We start from the raw sequence: 27266 nt of genomic DNA, 5'->3' as shown, positions 1-27266 counted from the left end.
GCATTAATAAGCAGACATTCCGTGGCTGAATTATCTATGCCCTGGGCAAGACTATAGGTTCACGCTAAAGAAAAAGTAATAACACAAGCTGATCTGTTATACCAGTGGACTGGTAGCCTGACATAAGCCTTCCTAGTCTCTCTCCAAGGAGCAGAATCCCTGAACGTGGCAAAAAACAAACAAACAAAACACGTTATGTTTCCATATTCCTCTGCAAGAACAGAAGCTACATAAAAGTTATTAACAAGCTCTGATGTTTTACATTTTATAAAACACTTTTGAGTGAACCATTTTGTATTTTTTTTAATGAGGTAGGTATTATCATCATCCCATTTTACAGTCCTGGAAATGCAGGATTCAAGAGAGGATATAAACTCCCCCAGGACACTTGCCTGGTCAGGAGGTCAAAGTCCATGTTCTTTGTTCTTTCAGATATACCACATTCCTCCTGGACTTGCTTCATTGTTACATGGAGAATACTTTAAAAATCTCAATCACAAGGACGTTTTCATTAAAGAATGATAATAGCCAAAACTCAGGCACATTATTTGTACCTGGAAGAGGAGAAAAGTTATTTCTACAGAGAGACGATTTAATATGGGTTTGCAGCAGCAGGCGGTTTAAAACGGGTAGTTCCTCAAAAAGAATTCCAACCAAGCTGAGTGATAAGAGATGGTGAGGAAACAGACCCAGAATCTTTAAGGAAATTCTTAAAGAGCCATAGCAAAGATCTAGCGCTGAGTGTCAGCATTTCAAGTTCTTAGGGGATGGTGGGAGGCTTAAGAAACTAATAGGCATTTATTGTGGTTATCACAAGACCCCTAAATTTCTAATTTTTGTAACCATCCCTTGGTCTTGAAAGGTAAAACAGTGACTTCTTGATGGTATTGAGCCTTAGGAGCAAAGGAGAGCCTTATTGCCCGTGCCCTTAGGAAAACACTTAGCCAAGGGGAAGAGTAGTGTTACATTTCCACTGCAGCTGTGAGCAAAGCATAGGAGGATGTATCACTGACAAGCTAGTGAAACAAGAAAGCTTTCAAAGACGAGACCAAAAAGAGTCCAAATGCTGTCACGGCTGAGGACTAGAGAAGCTTCCATCACCAGTGGTCACGGCCAGCCAGTCCACTGAAGCCACAGGGGAAGGTGATGTCTTTTTTTTTTTTTTTTTTTGGTGGGGAAGGAGTTGTTGCAGAAGCCAACATAAGTGGAACTACAGGATTGGAATATTTCTGGAGTGTGTATTCCGTGTGTAAATTCATTTGACATGACATGAAACAAAGCAAAGGAGCATAAGTCTTCACCAAGTGCCTGTTGAACAAGCCTGTGTGTGTGTGTGTGTGTGTGTGTGTATGTGGCAGGGAACTTATGTTTGAAGTGAGCTTTTCCTTTGATAGAATTGTCAGGATGTTATAAAAGAGAGGATAATTGTGCTAGCTGTCAAAAAACCTTTCTCAACAGAGCTCCAAGTGCTGAGCAAGTGGCAAAGTTCAGTCGATTCAAGCCACTCAGAAAGGGAATAGCTCTAAACTCACAGGCGAGGGTGAAACCTTTATTTCCGTTCAACGAAGATGGGGAGAATAATGAACATGATGTAAGCTGTAGCCAGGATTGAGCAGTGAGCAGAATGCTGACAGGACAGGAATGGGGTAAATATCGCTATTCCTGAAAGGGGATGTAACCAGAATATTTTCCACTTCTAATTTGGTACCTCATAGCGGTAGGTATGCTAGCTACCTATTCAGGCACTTCTCTCAGTGGCCTAATGTGTCTTGTAAGTTACTTCGACTCTCAGTAGCAAAACCTTGTTCCTTTGGGGAGTGGCATGCGGGACTTACAAGCATGCTTTCTCCTTAATTGAGCTTCCCAGCTTTCCCTGGATTCCGTTGATCCACTTCCGTCTGCACCTTTCACCTGTATGTTGGATACATTTCCACTTGGGTAAAAGAGTTAAATCATTCTCCAGGCTAGTTTCTACTATGGAGGACACACTGTAAGAAGTTTCTACTATAGAGGACATACCCTCCCATTGGGTGTTTAATTCTGCTCGTGGGTTCAGTTTCTTTACATTTTTTTTTGTATTTCAGGCAGATTTTTTTTAAACCATAAGAAATTAATGCCAACAGCAAATATATAGGCTAATAACCAGAGTGGGTTAGTTAATATTTTCTGTAACACCTGAACTTTAAAGGTCGATTCAAGTAGAAAAGCTTGACAGACCCATAACTAAGAAGGGGTTTGAACAAGTTATCAAAGAAAGCACAACCAAGGGTCCTGGACTGTGAGGTTTTCCTTTCAAAATACAGATGATTCCCTTTAAATTATAACTTGGTATAGAAAAAAAAATACCAAATGATTTCATAAAAAGTAAGATAACCTCTATTTTAGTAGAAAGAAAGGTATAGGCCAATCTCATTTAAGAAAATGCATTCAGAAAATTCTAAATAAACCACTGGAAAATAAAATTAGAGGGGCGCCGGGGTGGCTGAGTAGGTTAAGCGACCGACTTCGGCTCAGGCCATGATCTCACTGTTTGTGGGTTCGAGCCCCACGTCAGGCTCTGTGCTCACAGGTCAGAGCCTAGAGCCTGCTTCAGATTCTGTGTCTCCCCCCTCTCTCTGCCCCTCCCCTGCTCAGGCTTTGTCTCTCTCTCAAAAATAAATAAACATTAAAAAAAAGAAAAGCAATTAGAGAGTATACTAACATAATAATCTGCCACAATTAAGAAGATCTTATCTAGAAAGAGAAGAATGGATTAATATTAGGCAAGCTAATGAAATAAAACATCGCTTTGATAGATCAAACAAAAATGAATCATCTCAGTTGATACTGAAAAGGCATTTAATAGAATTATTATCATTACTGGCATCACTTCTTCTAAAGTTAATTTTGGAAGTGTGTTAGCCATCTATTGCTACATAACAAGTTACCCCCAAACTAGCAGTTTAAAACAATAAGCACTTATTATCTCACAAAGTTTTTGCAGGTCAGGAATTCAGGAGTGACTTAGTTGGAGGATTCTGGCTCTGGGTCTTTCATGAGGCTGCATTCCAGGTATCAGCCAGGGCTGCCGTCATCTGAAGGCTAGATTGGGGCCAGAGTATCTGCTTCTATGGTGGCTTACTCACATGCCTCGCAGGTTAGTGCTGCCTGTTCACAGGAGGCCTCAGCTTCTCACCACTATAGGTATCCTCACAGCACGGCAGCTGGCTTCCCTCAGAGTGAGTCCTCAGGGAAGAAGCCCCAGTAACCAGGCAGAAGTCCCGTGCCTTTTACGAACCCCAAAGTCCCAAAACACCATTTCCATCATATCCCTGTTCGTTATGTGTGTCAGTCTTCTTCACAATGGGAGGAGACTACACAGAGGTGTGAATACCAGTAGGCAAGAATCATTTGGGAAATCTTGGAGGCTGACTGTCCAAGATAGTTTTATGCAAGAAAATATAAATAATATCTACTTTAAAACCATAGGCAACATCAGAGTTGAAATGCTAGAAGTTGTTCCAGTGAAACTCAGAATAAAACCAAGACGCATGCTAGAGTCTTATTATCCAACATGTTCCAGAGGTTTTAGGTGATGCAAGAGGCAGAACAGAAATAAGAGATACATTTATTGAAAGAGAAACTTTTCAGTTATTCTCAAACCATGTGGTTGGGGACACGTGGATGGCTCAGTGGATTAAGCATCTGACTTCAGCTGAGGCCACAATCTCCCAGTTTCTGGGTTCAAGCCCCACATTGGGCTCTGTGCTGACAGCTCAGAGCCTGAAGCCTGCTTCCGATTCAGTGTCTCCCTCTCTCTCTGCTGCCCTTCCCCTGCTCTCACTCTCTCTTTCTCTCAAAAATAAACATTAAAACAATATATAGTTGCATAAAGAGGAAATGCATTTATGCCAACAATAACTAATTAGAAAAGGCCTTTTACCATGGCACCAAAAATCACCAAGCAGCCAGAAATGTAAACAATAAGAAAACTAAACCTTACTGAAGGTATAAGCAACTAAAAACTGCAGAAGTGCACCCTGTTTTCTGATTGGCAGGTGTAATAATGAAAACGTTCATTGTTCTTAAAATAATTTATAAGTCTCTTGTGGGAGGCATCTGAACAAGTTTTTAAACACTGTTGATCATTTTAAGTAATACTAGGTTAGGAAATAGGTAAAATAGCCAAGTATATTCTGAAAAGGAAGAGGGAGGTTAGGAAGTCATCTTGTCACATACTAAAATACACCTTAGAAATACAATTACCAGGCTTGATACTAATGCAAAAATAAGGATATAAATCAATGTCACAAAATAAGTAGTCCAGGAATAGTCCAACACATATGAATTTAAAATAATAATTAAATTTCCAGTGCAACTTAATAGATATAAGAATTCAAAATCCTATCACAAATTGGAGAGGAAACAAAAGCATGTTAAAAATATGGTACAGTAGTCCTCCCTTATCTGTGGTTTTGCTTTCTGTAGTTTCAGTTACCCATCTGTGGTCACTTACAGTCTAGAAGCATCATCCTATTCCTGACATGTCCTCAGAAGGTCAGTAGCAGCCTAACACTAAGTCACAGTGCCTCTGTCATGCATCTCACTTCCTGTCATCATGTAGGCATTTTATCATCCCATATCATCCCAAGAACAAGGGTGAGACAGTGCAGTTCGATACTTTGAGAGAGAGAGACCATATTCACATACTGTTGTGACAGTATAATTGTTCCATTTTATTATTAGTTATTATTGTTCATCTCTTACTGTGCCTAATATATAAATTAAATTTTATCGTAGGTGTGTATATATATATATATATATATATATATAGGAAAAAACATAATATCTGTAGGGTTTGGTCCTATCCATGGTTTCAGGCATCTATGGGCTGGGGTGGGGGGTTCTTGAAATGCATCCCCTGTGGATAAGGGGGGACTGCTGTCTTGGCTTACTTGGTTAGAGACGTGAATAAGTTGAGCTAAAATAGAGAACATAGAGTCTTAGGAAGTAGCTCCATTCTGGGAGTTTGATAAGACCAAATTTCAAAAGATAACAAGATCCCCACTTTCAAGTCTTCCCGTATTCTGACCCGCTCTTTCAAATAAATAGAAAGTGAATATGCCTGGTGTCAGGTTTTCTCCACAATTTTCAAAGGCTGGCCTTATGAAGTAACTGATTTTGATCATGTTTTCAGGAAAACTCACTTTGCCTTTGGGCTGGGGCCTGATCCCAAGAAAGGAGACAAGTTATTTTAATCTCACAGTTTCACTTGTAAAAGTTCAGAAATCTGGTTCAGGCTTTCAAACTTTGTGAAGGTTTGAATTTACTCACTCACCAAGTTAAATATTTTTCTTGTTTTGTCTCTGCCTCATCCTACCAAAGTGGTTGAACAAAAGAGAAGGGTGGGGTCGGGGGATAGACTAAATCTCAGGCTTATTTTGATTTTTTTCCCCAGTATTTTGAAACATCTACTGCCAAAAGGCTCAGAATGTATGCGTGTGTGTGTGTGTGTGTGTGTGTGTGTGTGTGTGTGTATTTCTCTATGGCATCTAACCATAAGAAAATGGGATGTGTTAGTAGTCTTGAAAGTAACACTCGTTGTGAGGAAAGAGTTCCTGCCTAGGGCTTTCCTTTATAGAAACCCCTCACCCTGTGGCAAAAGATTATAGTAGATTTGAAAATAAACACCTTTTAAATGTGAACTCCAAACAGAAACATACAGTACAAGTTGATGGATTCATCTGAGTTGAATGGATTATTCTAGTTTGTGGCTTGGTAATGCTGAGTGAAATTCACTGATTCCAAATGCCTGAGCAGTTTATCTGACTCCCATTTTCACCCCACACCCAGGTCTTGGCTCCCCTTTCATTCTGTGTCTTTCTGTCTTCATTTTACATCAGACTCAAGCAGGGATTTTCTCAAAAACGCAGAAGCCTGGGCCCCCGTTATGCAGCTAACAGGCTCCCCCAAGGGATTCTCACATGAACCAAGGTTGAAAATCACTGTTCTAAGGCATTGTCGACAGCGACTCTACCTGGAATTTTTTTTCTCCAGTTCAATATACCACCAATCCCCCTAAATTTTAGAATAGTTCAATAATTATAGATTTGTAAAAAAAATTTTTTCTTTTACAAGTGTTATTGGAATTTACCTCTCCTGGATAACTTGGTAAGTGAATTATTCTCCCCGGCATCCATCGTACTGTAAAGCCCAATAGAGTCTTCAGGGTGGCTCAGTTGATTGAGCATCTGACTCTTGATTTCAGCTCAGGTCATGATCTCATGGCTCATGAGATGGAGCCCTGCATCGGGCCCTATGCTGACATCACGTAGCTTGCTTGGGATTCTCTCTCCTTCTCTCTCTGCCTCTCTCCTGCTCTCTCTCTCAGAAATAAACAAACATTTACAAAAGCTTGATACCAAATGGCTGATACTTATATACAATTTATTATGTACCCTACACTGTCTAGGTATTGTCATACCTACTTCAATCCTCACAGTATCCTCTGCTTTAAGTAATATTATCATCCCCATTTTCAAATGAGAAACTCAGGCCATGGGGAAGTCAAGTAATTTACCCAGCGTCGTGCAGCAGAGCCATATCTAATCAAGATAGAATTGAAGTATTATCAGTCTTCCGGGCTTCCGGGCTTGTTTTTCTTTTCCCATAAGTAGGCAAATAAGTCAAGATTAAAATCACACGGAGAGAGCAAGAATCTAATTGTGAATCACTTGGGCCTTTGGCAAAGATTAAAAGTCCTTCAAAATCCCTGACGATTCTGCCCTATAACCAAAGATAACGTTGGTGTTGAAGGCTTACCCAGTAGGTAATTTTATGTGTCATTGTGTATCAAATTATTCTAATCACTTATTGCAATCCCTTTCTCCTATGTGTAGAGAAAATCAAAAAGCAAAACTAAACAAAAACAAACAAAAAAACCCCAAAGACCAGAAGCCACATACACATAAAAGCCTGCATTGACCACTCTGCCCCCTAAGCATTTGTTCAGGACCAACTACAGGTGTTGTGATAGGTATTTCCAGGAACACAAACGTGTGGGAACCATCTCTGATAGCGACACTGTGAAATCCTAATTGATCTGAACAATGATTTAAAGTCTGCAGAAGCCATGTCTCAGGGTCTTGCACAAAACCATGGGGAAGGCACTCATCTCTGATTCCGGGCAACTCTCTGAGCTGCTTGGGTTTATAGACCATAAGACAGGATAGAACACCCTCCCAGGGAGGACTCAGTGAGGCTCATGAGAAAGATAGTGCCGGAACTGAAGTTGGACAAAATGAAAAGTCATCAAAGTTTTTCTAGGCAGAACCGAAAACTATTTCCATTAACTTTTAATTAAACGTATTCCTAGAGATAAACAATCCTCCCTCTGTACTCTTCATTAGAAATGAGATAGAAATTCTACTGGTAGTTGGTGATGAATGCTTATACTTAACAATTTTCATGGAGTTGTACTTATTAAATTATCTTTACTCCAGCAACTGTGTCTGCTGGAGACCCGGCTGCTTTAGGTAATTCATCAGCGACACCCAAGTTACAGATTTGACAGCCAAAGAGAAGAAGCTAGCATCCTGAGACTTAGCTTTGTTAAACCTAAAACAGAAGTCTGTAGCTAATATCTCCATGAAATTTTTCTTCATTTATTTGTTAGATATTCTGTGAGACTTGGGTACACTTGATACATTTTCAAATTTTCCTTTGCCTTGTACTATTTGCATTTTTAAAACAATTTCATGTAAATATAAGTAAAGCCTATTTTTCCTATAAATGAGAAGCTGCTATGTTTCCTAATCCCTCTTTAATTAAGGACTAAAACTATAGCTTGAATGATAAGATCAGAAAATGAGAAATAACCTTTTAGCAACTCCGTGTATACAGAACAATGAGCGAATGGTTTATGCTTTTTTGTAAGTGACCCCAGAAACCCACTTAAATCAACATGGAAAAGGCTTCCCTGAATCTCTGATTAATGTTGCACTTATCTGTGGAGACAAAGATACTAGTGATTAATAAAACAGACAGCGAAGTCGTATTTTTTTTAAGTTCTGGCATCTTAGCATTTTCAAATGCTGAAATTAATCTGAGGATTGATGATGAAGAAGGTTTGTAAGGCAGTTTTAGCTTACACATTTTGTGGGATAGAATTAAAGAGAGGAACTAATCTCCGAAATGGCAGAAAGGAGTCAGAGAGAGAGAGAGAGAGATCATAAATTCATTGACGCCCATGTACTTGGTTTGCAGAATGGTCCAACATCTGGGATTTCCTTGCCATTGGCCTGGATTTATTGGTTTATTTGAGTTTTGCAGTTGGAGTATAAATTATGTCACAATCACTTAAACAATACTAGTTATACATTTTGTCTTCATTCATCAAATCTTTGATAACACACAAACCCACCACAGCTGTCACCAGCCCGGCCACCATCACGAGTCTGTTTTCATCAGGACACCTGACATCATACCTTGTCATCATCTCATATACTCTGACTGTAGAAGCCACAAAGATAAAATAATAATGAATTTTAGTCTTCGCTTTTCCTATAAAATGTATATAATACATGAGTCCTGTAGGAAATAGGTTGTCTTGTTAAGGCTTATGAGAAAGCCTGAAAGTTATCAAAAATGGGAAGTGGATTTCTTTAAAGGGGTTTCTATTACAAAGTTGGATGGAGACTTCTGTCAGACTGAAAGCAGCTTAAACTAGCGCTGGATCTATTAAATGGTGTGTTTTTATGTGGGGAGGGCTTTAAAATAGAGTTAGGTTGAAAATGGGAAAAAAAACTCAAGATCTCAAAACTCTTTGACTACACTGTGATCCCACAATCCGGTCTGGTCACACGTTGCTCGTGTCTAACTGGGGCCACCGTTTCCTTCCTGCCTCTGGTTTCTCATTTATATGGCCGTTCTACAGCCTGCTGTTAGGCAAATATTTCTAAAATGCCATTTATTGGGGCACCTGGCTGGCTCAGTTTGAAGAGCCTGTGACTCTTGATCTCGGGGTCTTAAGTTCAAGCCCATGTTGGGCATAGCGTTCACTCAAAATAAAATACCACCTATTAAATTTCCTTCACGTGGCTCAATAATATACATTGTCCCCAGCCTGGTCTTTCAAAGTTCTCTGGTATCTTCTCTTTCCCCACAAGCAACAGCATCTCAGAACTGCCCCCGTGGGGAAGAACCATCTACTCAGGTCAACTCATTTGCTTTGTAGTGCATATGGTACTCTTGCCATTCTGAATTCCTGCATCTGTGCTCGTGTGTGTGTGTGTGTGTGTGTGTGTGTGTGTGTGTGTGTGTACGTACACTCTTTCCTCAACCCAGAAGGTCACACCCCTCCCCCATACCCCTGTTTGGGCCTAGCCCTCCCTCGGCTACAGCTCATCCTCTCTGGACGTTTGCATCTCAGCTGATCTTTTCTTTCTTTGAATTCCCATGACCTTTACAGCCCATGACTGAGCGCCCAGTCCTCTTAATGCTTCCTGTGACTTAATGATTTTTTTTACCTCCTGTGCAGCAGGAACAGTCTCTGGCATGTCTCTTGTGTTTCTCACGGCACAGGTGTGATGCTGAGAAGAGAGAAAATGTACCACACCTTTTGACTAATGCCCATATAAATACATCATATCCGTTACTCAATAATTAATAATTTCTAATTAATTCTATATGTACTGTCTCCATAAAAATCTGCAGATTATAGACAGCTTGAACTTGTAAGAATGGCCTAGGTACCATCATGTGATGTCCCCAAATCCTCCAGCCTTGCAGAATCATCTTCCCTGCAGCAGGTATACTTAGATAGCTTGGCACTTGTCCCACAAATGATGGGAAACAGAGCATTGCCACCAGTGTTTCCAGGGATTCTCAAGGAGATTATGTTTCTCTAAGTCAGACCTTATTTCTTGCCTCTGTAGAATTTTCCATTTCATTTGTGGTCCCCCCTCCCCTCTCTCTTGGTTTATTTATTTATTTTGAGAAAGAGAGAATGCACAAGCAGGAGAGGGACAGAGAGAGAGAAAGAGAGAATCCCAAGCAGGCTCCACCCTGCCAGCACAGAGACAGACTCGGGGCTCAATCCCACCAACTCTGAGATCGTGACCTGAGCTGAAATCAAGGGCTTAAATGACTGAGCCACCCAGGTGCCCCGTGTTTCTCTCTTATGATTGATATTTGCTTCTCGCCTTATATTATAAAGATGCATGGTTTCTCACTCTTGATTCCCACAAAGATTACTTATACCAAACAGTTTCCTGTAGAAATATTTTATTCAAAAGTTTCTAGAGGGACGAACAGGAGAATAATATTGCAAAGCATGGGAGAAAATTTGCAGTTAAATCTTAGTCTCCGATCCCTCTCAGCACTGCTGATATTCTCTCCCTTCCCACCTCAGGGGATTTCTTGCTGACTGCTACTCATCCTCAGTCCTTGATCTGCCCCCCAGCTTGGCTTCCATTTCTTCCTTCCCAGACTGCTTCTGGAACTTCAAAAATCCCACACCCACCTTTCCACTTTTTTCCCTAACCTATTCAGACCACTTTCTTCTTCCTCAGTGGAGAAAGTCATCAAGATGTTTAACACTGTTCTCTCATGAACATGAATCCTGCCATTAGCACGAAAATAGCTTAATCTTAACAATCCTTCAAACTTTTAAAGGAGAAAATTAATACATATGTTAAATCATTTTTCTGATTCTTTCTTCAGTATTTTCTATTATTTCAGGTGCCCAGAGCTAGTGGGCAATTACTTATTTGCGGTGAGATTAGATTGTTGAGCCCAAATTTCTTTTATGTAATGTTCAGCATTTTCCCTTAAGCTTCAGTCTCCCTGCAAATCAACCCAGGGATTTTCTCCAACTTTCAGATGCACCAAGTAATGAAAACTTAACTTTAAAGTATTTGTTGTGATGTGTTATCTGGGAAAGACTCTTGATAACGGGGTTTGTTTTCTCTTGGCCCATCCAGGTCATTAAAGAGATGGATAGCTCTTGATCTTACAATGCTTCATCTTGTAGATGTTTCTTTGACTAATTAGAAAGCCCATAAAAACTTTCTTGGTGATTAGGTGGAGGGGGGGAAAAAGAAATGATATTCTTCAGTATTAATCAAGATATATGGCAGAACACATAGAACTTGAGGCGCCCGGTGACAATTTCAGCCGCCACACATGTAAGAAAGAGTTAAGAAGCAAAATCAGTGGTAGAGGGGCTTGAGGACATTACCAAGAATTAATTAATATCAACTAGGCATTAAGTGCAGGATTCCGGAGCTGGAAGCCAGAATCAAGCTGGAGCAGGCAACTGAGGTATAGAGGTTGAAATACGAAGCAAGACCTCACTAACATTTGTAGGGCCCAGAACCAGGGTACAAATGTAGGCCCTCACATGTGTCTAAATACTTAAAGGTTGTAATAAATCCTTGAACAAACTATTAAATGAAAGATGTTTTATTCTCCTACCTTGACAAATGTGCCTTCCTAACAACTTGGAAGGCTAGATTTGAATTCAAAATTCTCAGACTCCTCAGAGTTCTACACTACCATACGGTGGCACAGAGAGAGAGCTGGTCCAGCTCTTGCTTCCCAATAGTTCCCTCTCTCTCCTTACCCCCAGCTCAATTCAGAAGGATGAAGAGACTTGTACACGTGCCTGGGGTCAACCCAGCTCTCGTATCCTCACATCATCCACCCACCTTGTAGTCACCCATTCCTCAGCTGTCTGGACTTATGGTTTTACATCCAGGTAATGTCTGCCTCAGAGAGACAGGCCCAGTTATGAAGCACACCCATTTTTTTAAAGTGGGCTTTGGGCTGTTTGGACGGGAGATTCTGAGGTGCTATGTACCTGAAGCGTGTTGCAGAAGGAGTCTGTGTTTCCTTGACTCTGAGTACTCCTTGCCTTATGGGATGAAGTACAGCCTGAAGAAGTCAAGAACAGGAGTACCAGGCCCAAGACTGGGGTCCCTCTTAACCAAATTTAATGGCAACATTGACAAAAGGAATTGCCCATCAACCAGGAGAACTAGGAAAGCCTAGGTGAGTCAAAGGAACTAAGCATCGTGGTGTAAGGCAGAGGTCCCAGGTAAATCAACTGGAAGATTCTTACACCTCTAGTGTTAACCTAAAATTGGTTCCACTCACCTGTACTCCAGTTACTTTTTAATATGGATGAGTATCACAGCTTTTAGAATCCATCACTCATTTCTTATGCCATAAACCTCTTTCTTGTAAGGTCCTCACCAAGTTCCCCACTGGAATAGTGTCTTTCACCATATTTCCTCAAAAGGGCCTTGAGGACGTATGATGGCAAGAAGTGACCTGCAGGGAGTGAAGGAATGGTCTAAAAGAAGATATATGCTGGTCAAGTTGACAACCATAAGAGATCTATAAGACATGTAAGCATTCTCTGGAGAGTTTCTGAAATTATTGGGGAGAACTGATAAAAACACTGGTTTTCCTATAGTTATACAAAATGGAGCCTCAATAAATGTTAGTTTGGCATTAAAGGGAAGGATCCCTTCAAACATCTGGGAACAAAAATACTAAGTGTTGGCAAATCGGTAGAATAACAGGAACCTTTGCTACCGGTGGGAGTATAAATTGGTCTGGCCATTTTGGAAAAGTTGTGTATTATTTAATAAAGTTGTATGCACAGATTCTCTCTAACCTAGCCAGTCCACTTGTGGTATATATCCTGCAGTAATGCACATATGTATGCACCAAGAACATGTATAAGAATATTGTAGTATGAGCCCTGAACAGGAAACAACCCTAATATCGTTCAACGTTAGGTTGGATAAGTAAAGTATGCATCATCATCAACAAAATTGTATGCGGGACTGAAAATGAAGGAATTACTGCAACATACAACATGGATATATCTCACAAACATGCCATTGAGTGAAAGAAATCAGACAGCAAAAAAACGCATATTGTAAGATTCAGTGTATATATAGTTCGAAAACAAAACTGAATTATATCAGCAGAGTCAGGACAGTGATTACCTTTGGGAACAAGGGGAAGGATGGCAAGTGGGAGGGACCTAAGGATGATTGGCTGTTCTCTTTCTTGGTGAGCACACCGATGTTTCATTAAGACACGAGTTCATATTTTGTACCTTTTTCTATGTGTATTATACTACAATAAAGAATTTTAAAAATTTGGGGAATACAATCTAATACCAGATAGCATTATTTTATGCGTGTTCTCAGTTTTGATCATGACCATAGGCCTTTTTTTCCTCACTTCTGTCGTAGTAGAAAGGAGTTTGCTCCAAGGAGCAAGAAATGATTCTTATTTTTCCCCCAAATGAGGGTCATATGTTAGAAATGGAAACTTGGAAAATAAACACAGCAATGCATGGGGGCTTTTAAAAGTTGAAATCAAACATAATCAAGAAAAGTTGGTAAAACCCCATCACAAAGAAAGCTATCTGCTTACCCCACCTCTTTTGTTTTCAGGGTGTTGTCTTTCCTGGTAAATTTGATTTTACTGCTAAAGTTTTCAAAACATGAAACTGGATCTCTGGGAAACAGAACAAACAAGAAAAATGGGAGGCCTGGGTTGCTTCCTCCTATACCTGCCTCCCACTAACATGGAATTTTGCCAAGGAAAAACGAATAACTTCAACTTGGATTTGAAACTCATTAAAGTCCCTTCTGAACAATCAGGATGGATTTCCTCTCCTCCCCCTATAGAAAGGCAACAGCAAACAGCCTTGTCTGACAGAAACTTCCAAGAGTAGAAAATCAAAGGCCATTGGCCCATGGAGACTGGAAGAAATTTTGAAGGCAGAAAAATTGAAACTGGCAATTCTGTTGTCATGGCCAAATGAAACCTCCAGAGAGAATCAGGGGAAAGGAGGGGGATAGAATTTTAATGGTCCCAGGAGAGCCAAAATGTGTCGAATCGTGTTCCCCATCCACAACTGGGTGGATGTAAAAGTCCTTTCCCTAAACATAGGCATAGAAATAAAAACGGAAAGAGAAGACAGCTTGAACATACTCTGGGCTTTGGAGTCGGTGTGTGGTTAGTGACTGTGTGAATTTGGTGACAAACAGGCCAGCAAATAAATGGGAAGCAATTGAGTATTCTGCAGGAAAATGTATTTAAGTTGTCATGGGGTTTTAAACCTCTCTCTACTGTTTAGTTGTGTGACCTTGGTTACTTCATCTTTCTACACCTTAATTTCTTCATACGTAAAATAGACACGATATTAGTACCCACCTGGTAGGGTAATTATTAGGATTAAGTATGTAGGCTTTGTAAGGCACTCAGCACAGATGCTTGCACATAGCCAATATGTGGTATATATTACCTGTTTGCTAGACCATGCAATATGTAGCAGACATCAATAGATTTAAAGGCAGAAATTGGCCACGCACAAGTGTAGATGGATAGCCCTGAAGTCACTTTGTAGTCAATCTGCTCCTAATACAAGCCAAGTATTCACCAAACAAAAGGAATATTCTCCTTGAGTAAAACACTCGGCAAGCTACAGCTCTGCGATTTCCAGAGGCAGGTCTTGCAACATGCAGAGTTCAGGCCAATAAATCTTCTTGAGATGACTTACCATTTCTCAGGAAAGAGAGGAAAAACTAACGAGAGTGGGTGGAAGGAAGTGTCAAGAGTGAGTGGGGGAGTTAGCAAAAGTGTAGTGACCAGAAAAGCTGCAATAAATTATTACAAAGTAACACAGCGGCCCCAGTTGTGCTATTTGTGAGGCCTCAATGCCACTGAGGAGGACAGAAGCCACAGGCTTTACAGGAAAGGGATAGTTTCGCAAGAGCAGGAAAGCTTTCCTTTCTTTGCAGCAGATGCTGCAGGAGTCCTTGTACTTTAGGGGTGCGTTGGTAAAGATATTGGGTGGGAGTAGCATTACAAGGATTTAAAGGGGGTCAAAAGAACTGTTTGCAGTGAAAACAAAAATGCTGCACTGCAATGCAAACTGCACTGCAGTTAATGAGTATTAATAAGTCATACGTTATTAATTAGCAATAATATTTGAGAACAGAAAATAAGAGATATATGGTGGCCAATCCTAAACTGAAGGTGAAATGTGATGTTTTTTTGTTTGATTTTTGGTGGTTGTTGTTGTTGTTGTTGTTTTTGCCAGGTTTGCATCTAGGGTGGGTGTCTGGGATGATTATAATTACACGGACACCAAGTTCTGGAGTCGGAAGGCAAATCACTGATCTGAACCAGAACCCACTTCCATTCTGCCAAAGAAGCATCCCATAGAGTAGCTGTTCGCAAAGTGTGGTCCCTGGACCAGCAGCCTCAGCATCCCCTGGGAACTTGATAGAAAGGCAGATGCTCAGGCCCCACTTTCATAATGATTGGTTTTACATCTATTTTTAAAATCCTATGGGGGCGCCTGGGTGGCGCAGTCGGTTAAGCGTCCGACTTCAGCCAGGTCACGATCTCGCAGTCCGTGAGTTCGAGCCCCGCGTCAGGCTCTGGGCTGATGGCTCGGAGCCTGGAGCCTGTTTCCGATTCTGTGTCTCCCTCTCTCTCTGCCCCTCCCCCGTTCATGCTCTGTCTCTCTCTGTCCCAAAAATAAATTAAAAAACGTTGAAAAAAAATTAAAAAAAAATAAAATCATATGGAAGGGTGCCTGGGTGGCTCAGTCAATTAAGTGACTGACAGACAATTAAGCAACTGACTCTTGGTTTGTAGCTCAGATCATGATCTCAGGGTCGTGAGATCAAGTCCCACAACAGGCTCCATGCTTGAGTGTGGAGATTGTTTAAGATTCTCTCTCTCTCTCTCTCTGTCTCTCTCTGTCTCTGTCTCTCTCTCTCTCTGCCCCTCTCCCCCGCTGGCACCCTCTCTCTCAAAATTAAAAAAAAAAAATCATATGGTTAACTAAGAAAAGTAGTTACAAAATGAAAATTCAAGATGGCTAGCCTTTATATTTAATTATGTAGTTACCTTTACTCGATTCCTTTATTTCTTTGCAAGGCTCCAAGTTATATCTGGTTCTTTTCATTTTTACTGAAAGATTTCCTTTAGCATTTCTTGCCGGGCCCGTCCAAGAGCAGTGAATTCGCTCCACTTTCGTTTATCCAAGAATGTCTTCATTTTCTCCTTCTTTTTTAAAAGACGGTTCTGACAGAGGATTCTTAGTTTTGTTGTTTTTTGTTGTTATTGTTGTTGTTTGTTTTTTGGGTTTTTTTTCTTCGGCCCTTCAACAATGTCGTGTTATTCTCTTCTGGCCTCCATGGTTTCTGATGACACGTTTGTAGGACTACAGACTCTGCCTATGAGAAGTCTGTCCTATGGTTTGGGATTAGTGTCTTTCTGTCTTTGTCTTTCAACAATTTGATTATAGTGTGTCTAAGTGTGGTGGTCTTTGCATTCATCCTTCTGTAATTTGTCCAGGTTCTTGAATACGTAGATTCATATATTTTTATCACATTTGTGAAGATTTTAATCCATGTTTCTTCAAATGTTCTTTCTGCCCCTTTCCTGTCTTTTCTCTCTCCCAAGCTTCTATTTTGTCTATGTTGGTATAATTGATGGTGTCTCAAAGGTCTGTTGGGTTTTGTTCATTTTTCTGCATTCTTTTTCTTTTTCTGCTCCTCACACTGGGACTTTCTTTTAAGCTTTCAGCAACATACTCATTTGTGGGTGAAGAAATTCAGGTAAATTTGTCAGTTCCTTGTACTGTTTTATGGAAACCATCCTTTCATGCCACAGAAAATATAATTTGTATAGTATCTTATTTCTCTACCATATGTTCAATGTAATTAGATTTTCCAGGTGCCTAAAAGTCTTGTTATGAAAACTTAAAATAAGTAAGTTTGGTTTTTGTTTATTAATTTGTTTCGCTTTTTAGACTTCACATGTAGTATTTATTTAAATATAATACTTATTTAATATTATTTAATATTTATTTAATTTATATTAATTTATATTTAATATAATTTAATATATAAACTATGATATATATCATTTAATATAAATTAATTATAATTTAATTTATAATTAACATTATTTAATATTTTTTTAAATATAATAGTTGTCTTTGACTGACTTATTTCACTTAATACCCTCTAGATCCATCTACACCGTTACAAATGGCAAGCTCTCATTGTTTTTTATGGCCAAGTAGTATTCCACTGTGTATACATACTACCTCTTCTTGACCTTCGTCTATCTCGATGGACACTTAGGTTGCTTCCATGTCTTAGATATTGTAAATAATGCCACGAGAAACATTGGGGTGCATATATCTTTCCAAATTAGTCTTTTTGTTTTCTTTGGGTAAATTCCAGCAGTGGAATTACTGGATAATATAGTGTTTTTAAGTCTTTTGAGGCAACGCCATACTGTTTCCACAATGGCTGCATCAATTTATGTTCCCACCAATAGTGCACAAGGGTTCCTTTTCTCCACGTGCTTGCCAACACTTGTTATTTCTTGTCTTTTTTATTTTAGCCATTCTGCTAGGTGTAAAGTGATATCTCGTTGTGGTTTTTATTTGCATTTCCCTGATGATTAGTGATGTTGAGCATCTTTTCATGTATCTGTTGGCCATCTGTAAGTCTTCTTTGGGAAGATGTTTATTTAGGTACTCTGCTCATTTTTTCATTGGATTGTTTGGGGATTTTTTTGTTTGTTTGTAATGTTGAGCTCTGTAAGGTCTTATATTTTGGGCATTAACCCCTTATCAAATACAACATTTGCAAATATGTTCTTCTATTCTATAGATTGTTTGTTCATTTTGTTGATATTTTCCATCACTGTGCAAAAGTTTTTATTTTGGTACAGTCCCAATATTTTTTTCTGTTTCCCTTGCCTGAGGAGACATCTAGAAAAATATTTCTACAGTCGATAATAAAAAAAAATACTGCCTATGTTTTCTTCTAGAATTCTTACAGTTTCAGGTCTCACATTTAGGTCTTTAATCCATTTTGAGTTTATTTTTGTATATAGTCTGAGAAAGTGGTCCAGTTTCATTTTCTGAATGTAGTTGTCCAGCTTTCCCAACACCGTTTATTGAAGAAACTGTCTTTTCCCCATTTTATATCCTTGCCTCTTTTGTCATAGATTAACTGCCCATATATGCATGGGTTTATTTCTAAGCACTCTATTTTTTTTCCCATTGATCTATGTGTTTATTTTGTACCAGTACCACACTGTAGTGTATCTTGCAATCTGGAATTGTAATACTTCTAGTTCTTTTCTTCTTTCTCAAGATTGCTGTGAGTGTTCAGGGTCTTTTGTGGTTTCATACAAATTTTAATATTGTTGTTTATATTTCTGTGAAAAATGTTTTTGGTATTTTGATATGGTTTACATTGAATCTATAGATTACTTTGGGTAGTATGGACATTTTAACAATATTAATTCTTCCAATCCCTGAGCAAGGAATACCTTTCCATTTGTTTGTGTCTTCTTCAATTTCTTGCATCAGTGTTTTATAGTTTTCAGAATGCAGATCTTTGGGGGCACTGGGTGATTCAGTCAGTTAAGCATCCAACTCTTGATTTCAGCTCAGGTCATGATGTCATGGTTCATGGAAGTGGGCCCCTCCCTCATCAGGCTCCATGTTGATAACACGTTATCAACATGGAGTCTGCTTGGGATTCTCCCTCTCTCTCTCTGTCTCTCTGCCCCCCCCCCAAATAAAAATAAATCAACTTAAAAAAAAATAATGCAGATCTTTCACCTCCTTGGTTAAGTTTATTCCTAGGTATTTTATTCTTTTTGGTATAATTGTAATGGTATTTTAATTTCTCCTTCTGTTACTTTGTTGTTAGTATATAGAAACATAACTGATTTCTGTGTATTAATTTTGCATCCTGAAGCTCTGCTGAATTAACTTATTATTTCTGCTGGTCTTTTGATGGAGTCTTTAGGATTTTTTGTGGATAGTATCATGTCATCTGCAAATAGTGACAGTTTAACTTCTTCCTTACCAGTCTGGATGGTTTTTATTTTTTTTTTCTTGTCTGAGTGCTGTGGCTAGAACTTCCAGTACTATATTGAATAAAAGTGGCAAGAATTGACATACTTGTCTTGTTCCTGATCTTAGAGGAGAAGCTCTCTGTTTTTTACAAATATGACGTTAGCTGTTAGTTTTTCAGATATGGATCTTCATTAGGTTGAAGTGTGTTCCCTCTAAACTCACTTTGTTGAGAGATTTTATTATAAACATTAATTGAATATTGTGGAATGACTTTTCTGCACCTATTGGGATGATCATATGATTTTTATTATTTGTTTCGTTAATGTGATGTGTCATATTATTTGCAAATATTGAACCATCCTTGCTTCCCCAGAATAAATCCTGCTTGATGATGATGAATGATCCTTTTAATGTTTTGCTGAATGTGGGTTCCTAATATTTTGTTGAGGGTTTTTGCGTCTATATTCATAAGGGATATCTGTCTGTAGTTTTCTTTTCTGGTAATATCTTTGTCTGGTTTTGGTTTCAAGGTAATGCTGGTCTCACAGAATGTATTTACAAGCTTTTCTTCTTCTTCTATTTTTTTATAATAGATATTAAATCTTCTCTGAGAAGAATAGGTATTAACTCTTTCTTAAATGTTTGGTAGAATTCACCTGTGAATAGATCTGGTTCTGGACTTTTGTGTGTTGGAAGTTTTTTGATTACCATTTCAATTTTGTTACTAGTGATTGATCTGTTCAGATTTTCTATTTCTTCTGGATTCAGTTTTGGACGATTATATGTTTGTAGGAATTTATCCATTTCCTCGGCTTTCCAATTTGTTGGTATATAATATTTCATACTATTCTTTTATAGTCTTTTGTATTTCTGTAATTTCAATTATTCTTTTTTGTTTCTGATTTTGTTTATTTGGGTTCTCTTTTTTCTTAATGAATCTGGCTAAGGATTTATTAATTTTCCTTATTTTTTCAAAGAACAAGCTCTTAGTTTCATTGATCTTTTCCATTGTTTTTAGTCTCTATTTCATTCATTTCATTTATTTCTTTATTATTCCTTCCTTGCACTCATGTTGGGCTTTGTTTTTTCTTCTTTTTATGGTTCATTTAGGTGTAAGTTTAGATTGTTAATTTCAGTTTTCTTGTTTCTTGAGGTAGGCCAGTATTGCTCTGAATTTCTCTTTTAGACCTGCTTTTGCTGCATCCCAAATATTTTAGAGTTATTTTCATTTTCATTTGTTTCAATGTATTTTTTAAATTTCTTTTTTGAGATCTTTGCTGACTCATTGGTTATTTAGTAACATGTTATTCAAACTTCACATACTTGTGGGTTTTTATCTTATGATTCATTTCTAGTTTCACACCGTTGTCATTGGAAAAGATACTTGATAATTCAGTTTTCTTAAATGTATTGAGATTTGTTTGTGTTCTAACATGTGCTCTACCCATGGGAATGTTTTATGTGCCCTTGAAAAGGGTTTGTATTCTGTCCTTTTTGTATGAAATGTTCTGTATATATCTGTTATCTCCATCTGTGAAATGTATCATTCAAACACTCCTCATTGATTTTCTGCCTAGATTATCTATTGCTGTAAGTGGGATGTATTATATTATGGTCATTTTCTTCCTTTATATTTGTTAATATTTGTTTTTGTATTTAATTGCTCTGATGTTGGATGCATAGATATTTATAATCCTTTTGTTGGATTGGTCCCATTATAATTATGTAATACCCTTCTTTGTCTCTTGTTACAGTCTTTGTTTTAAAGTCTTTTTTTTCTGATATAAGTATTGCTATGCTGGATTTTTTTCACTTCCATTTTCATGGACTATCTTTTTCCATCCTTTCATTTTCAGTCTGTATGTGTCTTTAGGTCTGAAGTGAGACTCTTGTAGGCAGCATACTGATGGGTCTTTTTTTTTTTTTTTAATCTATTCTGTCATCCTATGTCTTTAGATTGGGGCATTTAGACAATTTATATTTAAAGTAATTTTTGGTAGGTATTATTTATTTATAGGCATCATTTATAGATAGGTATTATTTATCGCCATCTTGTTAATTGTTTCTGATTGTTTTTGTAGTTCATCTCTGTTCCTTTATTCTTCTCTTGCTCTTTCACTGTGATTGGTGAGTTTCTATATTATTGTTTGGCTTTTTCTTTATTTTGTCTTATTTTTTATTTTGGGGTGTGTGTGTGTGTGTGTGTGTGTGTGTGTGTGTGTGTGTATCTGTTACAGGTCTTACATTTGGGGTTATCATGAGGATCATATATAACATCCTGACTATAGCAGTCTATATTAAGTTGATGGTCATTTTAGTTTGAAGACATTCTCTGTTTTACCTTCCCTTCCACATTTTATGTATCGTTGTTGTAGTTTACTTCTTTTCATTCATAATTTTGTATGTCTAATTATGACTTTTTCCTTTCCACTTAAAGACGTCCATTCAACATTTCTTGTAAGACTGGCTTAGTAGTGATAAACTCCTTTAACTTTTGTTTGTTTGGTAAACTTTTTATCTCTCCTTTAGTCCTGAATGATAACCTTGCCTGGTAAAGTAATCATGGCTTATAGATTTTTTTTTTTTTTTTTCCCTTCAGCACTTGGAATATATCATGCCACTCCCTTCTGGCCTCCAAATTTCTGCTGAACAATTAGTTGGTAGCTGGTGGGATTTTCCTTGTATGTAAATTCTTGCTTCTGTCTTGCTACTTTTAAAATTCTCTCTTCACCTCTAATCTTTGACATTTTAATCACCGTGTGTTGTGATGTGGACCTCACTGGGTTTATCTTGTTTGGAACTCTCTCTATATTCTGAATCTGGATGTCTACTTCCTTCCCTAGGTGAAGGAAACTTTCTGCTATTATTTCTCCAAATAAATGTCTGCCTCTTTCTCTTTTATCCTTCTGGGACCCCTATAATGCAAATGTTTGTTTGCTTGATGTTGTCCAAGTGGTCCTTTAACCTATCCTAATTTTTTAAATTCCTTTTTCTTCTTGCTTTTCAGCTTGAGTGTTTCCATTACCCTGTCTTCCAGATCACTGATCCGTCCTTCTGCATCCATTAATCTGTTGATTCCCTCTAATGTATCTTTTGTTTCAGTTATCGTATTCTTCTACTCTGACTGGTTCTTGTTTATATTTTCTATCTCTTTGTTGAAGTTCTCAGTATGTTCTTTCACCCTTCTCTTCATTCTGGTGAGCATCTTAACAATAATTGCTTAAACTCTTTATCGGGCCTATTGCGTATCTCCATTCACTTATGTTTTACTTTCTTTTTCCTGAAGTTTTGTTTTGTTCTTTCATTTGGAGCATATTCCTCTTTTCCCCATTTTTACTTGACTTTCTGTGTTCATTTCGATAAATTAGGTGGAACAATTATTTTTCCTAAACTTGAAGGAGTGGTCTTGTGTATGGTCATCCCTTGTGTGGGCTGTGTGTGTCTGGTGACTTTCTCTGGCTGGCTGAACCTGTGGCTGGCATGGGTTGTGGGGCACTCTGTGCTGGAGCTATTTTGGTGGGATAGCTGGAGCTGAAGTGTGCATTGGCCAGGGCAGTCCTGTGGCTCTCCATTCAGAGGGTGTCTTGACAGGACAGCCAAAGTGGGTGCACACGGGCAGAGCAGGTTTCAGGGCTCTACATGGAGACAGTACCCTGGTAGGACTGCTGCTTCTGAAGCTGAAGAAGGTGTAAGCTGGGTTATCTGGGACTCTTTGCCCAGAGGGTGTCCTTGCAGGGTAGCTGGAGCCAAGGTAGGGCACAGACTGGGGAGTCCTGGGATGCTCTGAGCCGGGGACACCCTGGCAGGACAGCTGTAGCTGAAGGGGGCATTAGCTTGGGCAATCCCAGGGCTTTTTCCACGGAGGCTGCTCTGGAAGGACAGCTAAAGCTGAAGTGGATGCAAGTTGGAATGTTCTGAGGCTTTCCACACAGGGGAGAAGGACAGGACAGCTGAAGCTGAAGTGGGTGCAAGTTGAATGTCCCACCATGCTCAGCACAGGAGGTCCCCTGGTGGGGGTCTGGAGCCAAGGAAGGCATGGGCCTGAATTTCCCATGGTGCTCTGTACAGGGGACACCATGGTGGGGTGGCTGCCGCAGAAGCAGGCATCAGCTGGGAGGTCCTGGAGCGCCCTTCACCAGGGGTGCCGTAGCAAGCCATCCGGAGCCAAAGTAGTGCAGGCCTGGAGTGTTCCAGGGTGCTTTGGGATTGTGTCAATTTGGTATGGCAGCTGGAGCTGTAGTGAGTGCTGACCATGGGTTTCTCAGTGTGCACCACCCTGGGACCGCCTCGGTAGGATGGCTGGGACTGGTGTAATCTAGAGACCTGGGACTCACTGAGGCAGTAAGCCAGGTAGCGTGATAAGATTCTGTTGAAGTCCAAGCCATCAAGGTGGAGGAGGAACAAAAATCATGGCGTTCACCAGCCCTTCCGACCAGGAGAGAGTTCTAGCAGCTCCTCCACTGTTTAGATCTAGTTCCTCTATATTCTAGTTGCTCTCTTTAACTGAGGCTTTTTATCTTTCCCCACTGGGGTCCAGGGCAGACAAATGTGCTTGTGGCCAAAGCATAAGAGACTGTTAAAAACTGAGAACAAACTGAGGGTTGATGGGGGGTGGGAGGGAGGGGCGGGTGGGTGATGGGTATTGAGGAGGGCACCTTTTGGGATGAGCACTGGGTGTTGTATGGAAACCAATTTGTCAATAAACTTCATATAAAAAAATAAATAAAAAAAAAAATGTGCTTGTGGCTCCTCAGTACTGTCCCTTCCACTGTAGTTCACGGCATCTGGGGTGAGGGTTTCCTTTATTTCTGTGTCCATTTTTCTTGCCTTCCTCTTTGTTTTTTGTTGTTGTTGTTGTTGTTGTTGTTGTTTGGTTTTTTGTTTTGTTTTGTTTTGTTGTTTTTTGGGTTTTTTTTGGCTGTGCAGAAGCTGTTCAGTCAGCCCTCAGTTCTTCAGGAGGAATTTCTCTGTAAATTGCTGTATCTGTGGAGGAGGTGAGTTCAGGATCTCTCTGAGTTGCCATCTTGGGCCAGAACTCTCCTAGGCTGGGAGATCTAAAAAGCACTTATCTTCAAGTTTGGTGATGCATTTTTTCTGCCTGCTCAAAGCTGCTATTGAAACCCGCTGGTGAGTTTTTCGTATCAGTAATTGTACTTTTCAGTTCAAGAATTTTTGTTTGGTTCCTATTTATAATTTGTCTCTTTATTGATATGTTCTATTTACTTGTACATATCTCCCCTGGATTCCACTAGCTCTTTGTGGCTTCCTTTAGCTCTCTGAGTACATTTTAAACAGTTGCCTTAAAGTCTATGTCTATCAAGTATACTGTCTCTGCTACCGTAAGGACCTACCTCCTATTGAGCTAATCCTATCTGTGACTCTGGATTGGCCTATCTCTCCAGATTTTAAGGTGTCAGTTTTCCCTGTGACCTCAGTTCTTTGATATTTGGTTTGCTGACTGTTTTTGGTTGTTTGTAAGCCTAGAAATGATGACTTCCAAGCACTCTGCATATGGAAGCTGAAAAGGGAAGTTCCTTCCCATTTGTATTGTTTTCCTTTTTGTTCTCTCCATTTTTTATTTCTCTGTTTTGTTTTTTTTTCCCTGTCTTCCATTTGGTAACTTGAAAATACTTTAAAATTACATTTTTATATCTTATAGTGATTTTGAGAAAATCTTTCTGTACCAGTCTTTTTTATAGTTCTTGCTGTAATTATTCAATTATATATGATGAGGGGTTTTTTCGGGGGGGGGGTAGGGGAGAGTGATAGTGAGGTTCATGGAGTCCAGAGCCGACAACCAAGAAAGAATTCTTGAAGACGTCATTGGTGCAGAAAGGTGATTTTATTGAAGCATGGGGACAGGACCCATGGGCAGGAAGAGCTGCCCTGGGGCCATGAGGAGAAACTGGTTATATACTACTGAGTTGGGGGAGGTAAAGTCCAAGGGAAGTTTCCAGTGAGATTTTCATATGCTAAAGAAGACTCAGGATACTGGAGGCCTAGCTATTGTCAAGCTAAGGTTGTTTTTCCCTCTAGCAAAACATTAACATTAAGACAGTAGAGTTCCTATAGAAACATTTTACTCTGCCAGCCTCAAGTATTTGTCAATGGACTGCAGGTTATAAGGAAATTTAGTTCTATCTGCCACTTCCTCCAGCCTTTGTTTCCCACATCACTATGGAGGGGTGATGGAGACTTAGGTCCTGCAGGACTATGATCTCTATCAGTTACCCATTTCTTTACCCCTTTCCTTTGTTCTTGGGCAGCCAAGAGTGTCCGAGAACTATCACATATATCCCACCTGGTTGGAAGGGGGATGTTTGTGGCCTGTCAGCTTGCCTTATGCTCCCTCGTCAATATATACATAACAAGTGTAATGCACATTATATGTGTTATATATTCATACATATACACACACACATGTTCAACCGAGGTTGTAGTACCTATATTTTTTAGTTTTCTAGTTTCTGTGCTTTATCCTTTGGCATCTTAGGGTCTTGCAGATCCTGGAGAACTGCCCCCTCCAGGGCTGATAATTCCTAGAGAAAGTAAACGATTTACCTGTAAATGTGCCTTTCATATGCAAGCCAATTAATCCAGTGCCAACCGCCCCCGCCCATCACCTCCTGTATCTAGCTCTTATACCTCTATCCTCCTAACCAACCTAAGATAAGATACCAGAGAGCTCAAGACAGCCCCTGCACCCTAGAGCTCCCTGAAATTATTCAAAGTAGCCAATACCTGCCTTTTTATACTGCTTTCCTTTGTTTTTCCCACAGAAACTACAGTAAAGACTCTTGCCCACATTTTCCCTGCCTCCTGACCAACCATGGTGCTTCCCCATGTGGCCCTGCATGATGTGCCAAGCACCCTGTTTCTAGGAGTCTGTAAGTATAAAAACTCACTCTTTCATGACAGTCATGTTTGTGTCTACGTGTCTTGCCATGTCTGATTAAAACAAATGCTGGGTAGTATTAAAACAACGGTCTGCTAGTATTGACATTTACCAGTTAGAATCCCTCTCTCTTTTTACATGTCTTAACCACTCCCATTTATATAATGTGTCTCAACTATTTCCTCTACATACATTTAAAACTACCCAGACATTACTGTAATTTTGGATTTAACCATCAGATATCATTTTGAAAACTCAGTAGGAAAATTACCCATATATTTAGTCTTTCTACTATTTTTTCATCCTTCCTGATATGGCAAGAGTGCTTCTGATGAGGGATCAAGGGGAAGCTGAGGGTAAAACACAAGCTAACAACCCCCCCCCACCCCCCCCCCCCCAGTGTGAGATATGTGTGATATTCCTCAGGGACTCCTGGATGCCCAAGGACAAAGAAAGAAAAGACAACAAATGATTAACTGATAGAGATCACAGTCATGCAGGGCATGAGTCTCCATCAGTTTACAAATGTTTTGGTAAATTATAAGAAAAAGCCAATCTTATTAATAGCCTAATCTACAGAAACCTGTAGACTCAGTTTCCTGGAGCCCCACCATCACCCCTCCATAGGGATATGGGGAACAAAGGCAAGTAGGAAATGGCAGGTAAAATTAAATTTCTTTATAACCCACAGCTCATTGGCAACTACTTGAGGCAAATAAAGAGTATAATAACATTTCTCCAGGAATCTCCTAATGTTAATGTTAATGCCTTACTAGAGGAAAAACAACCTTAGCTTGATAATAGCAAGGCCTCGGGTATCTTAGGAGTCCTCTTTAGCATATCAAAGTCCCTCTGGAGGCTTCCCTTTTGTCTTTACCTCCTTCCATTCCATTGTATGTAACCAGTCACTATTTACAACCCCACTGCAGCTCTTCCTGCCCTTGGATCCTGTCCTGTGCTTTAATAAAATCACCATTTTTGCCCCAAAGACATCTTTAAGAATTCTTTCTTGGCCAATGGCCCTGGACCCTAAGAACACCCATCACCCCAAAACTTAATCTCTTCTATTCTCATTTCCTTTCTGGAAGAAGAGAATTTCTTCTTACAGCACCTGGGAAGTGTGTCACTGCCTTCTGTTCCCCATGATGTTTAGTGAGAACTTGGAGCCATTCAAATAGTTTTTCCATAGAGGTAGAAGTCATTTTTGTCCCAAGATTGACTGTGATGTGTTTTGGTCTGGTCTGATTCTTTGGGTATATCCTACTGGGGATTTGCTTAGCTTAGTGCATCTGTAGTTTTATATCTTTTGCCAATTCGGGAAGTTTTCATCCAGTGTTTCTTTGAGTACTTTTTGAATTTCACCGTCTTCCTCGCTCCATCTGAGACTCCTATGGCAAAAAATATTTGATCTTGCACTATAATCCCACAGGTCTGAAGCTCTGTTCATCTTTTTTTTTAAGT

The sequence above is a fragment of the Lynx rufus genome, unplaced genomic scaffold, assembly GCF_022079265.1.
Source record: "Lynx rufus isolate CCGP_SWC_20201006 ecotype Redwood Valley unplaced genomic scaffold, mLynRuf1.p SCAF_1, whole genome shotgun sequence".
NCBI lineage: Eukaryota > Metazoa > Chordata > Mammalia > Carnivora > Felidae > Lynx > Lynx rufus.
Note: the sequence above shows the minus strand (reverse complement) of the source record.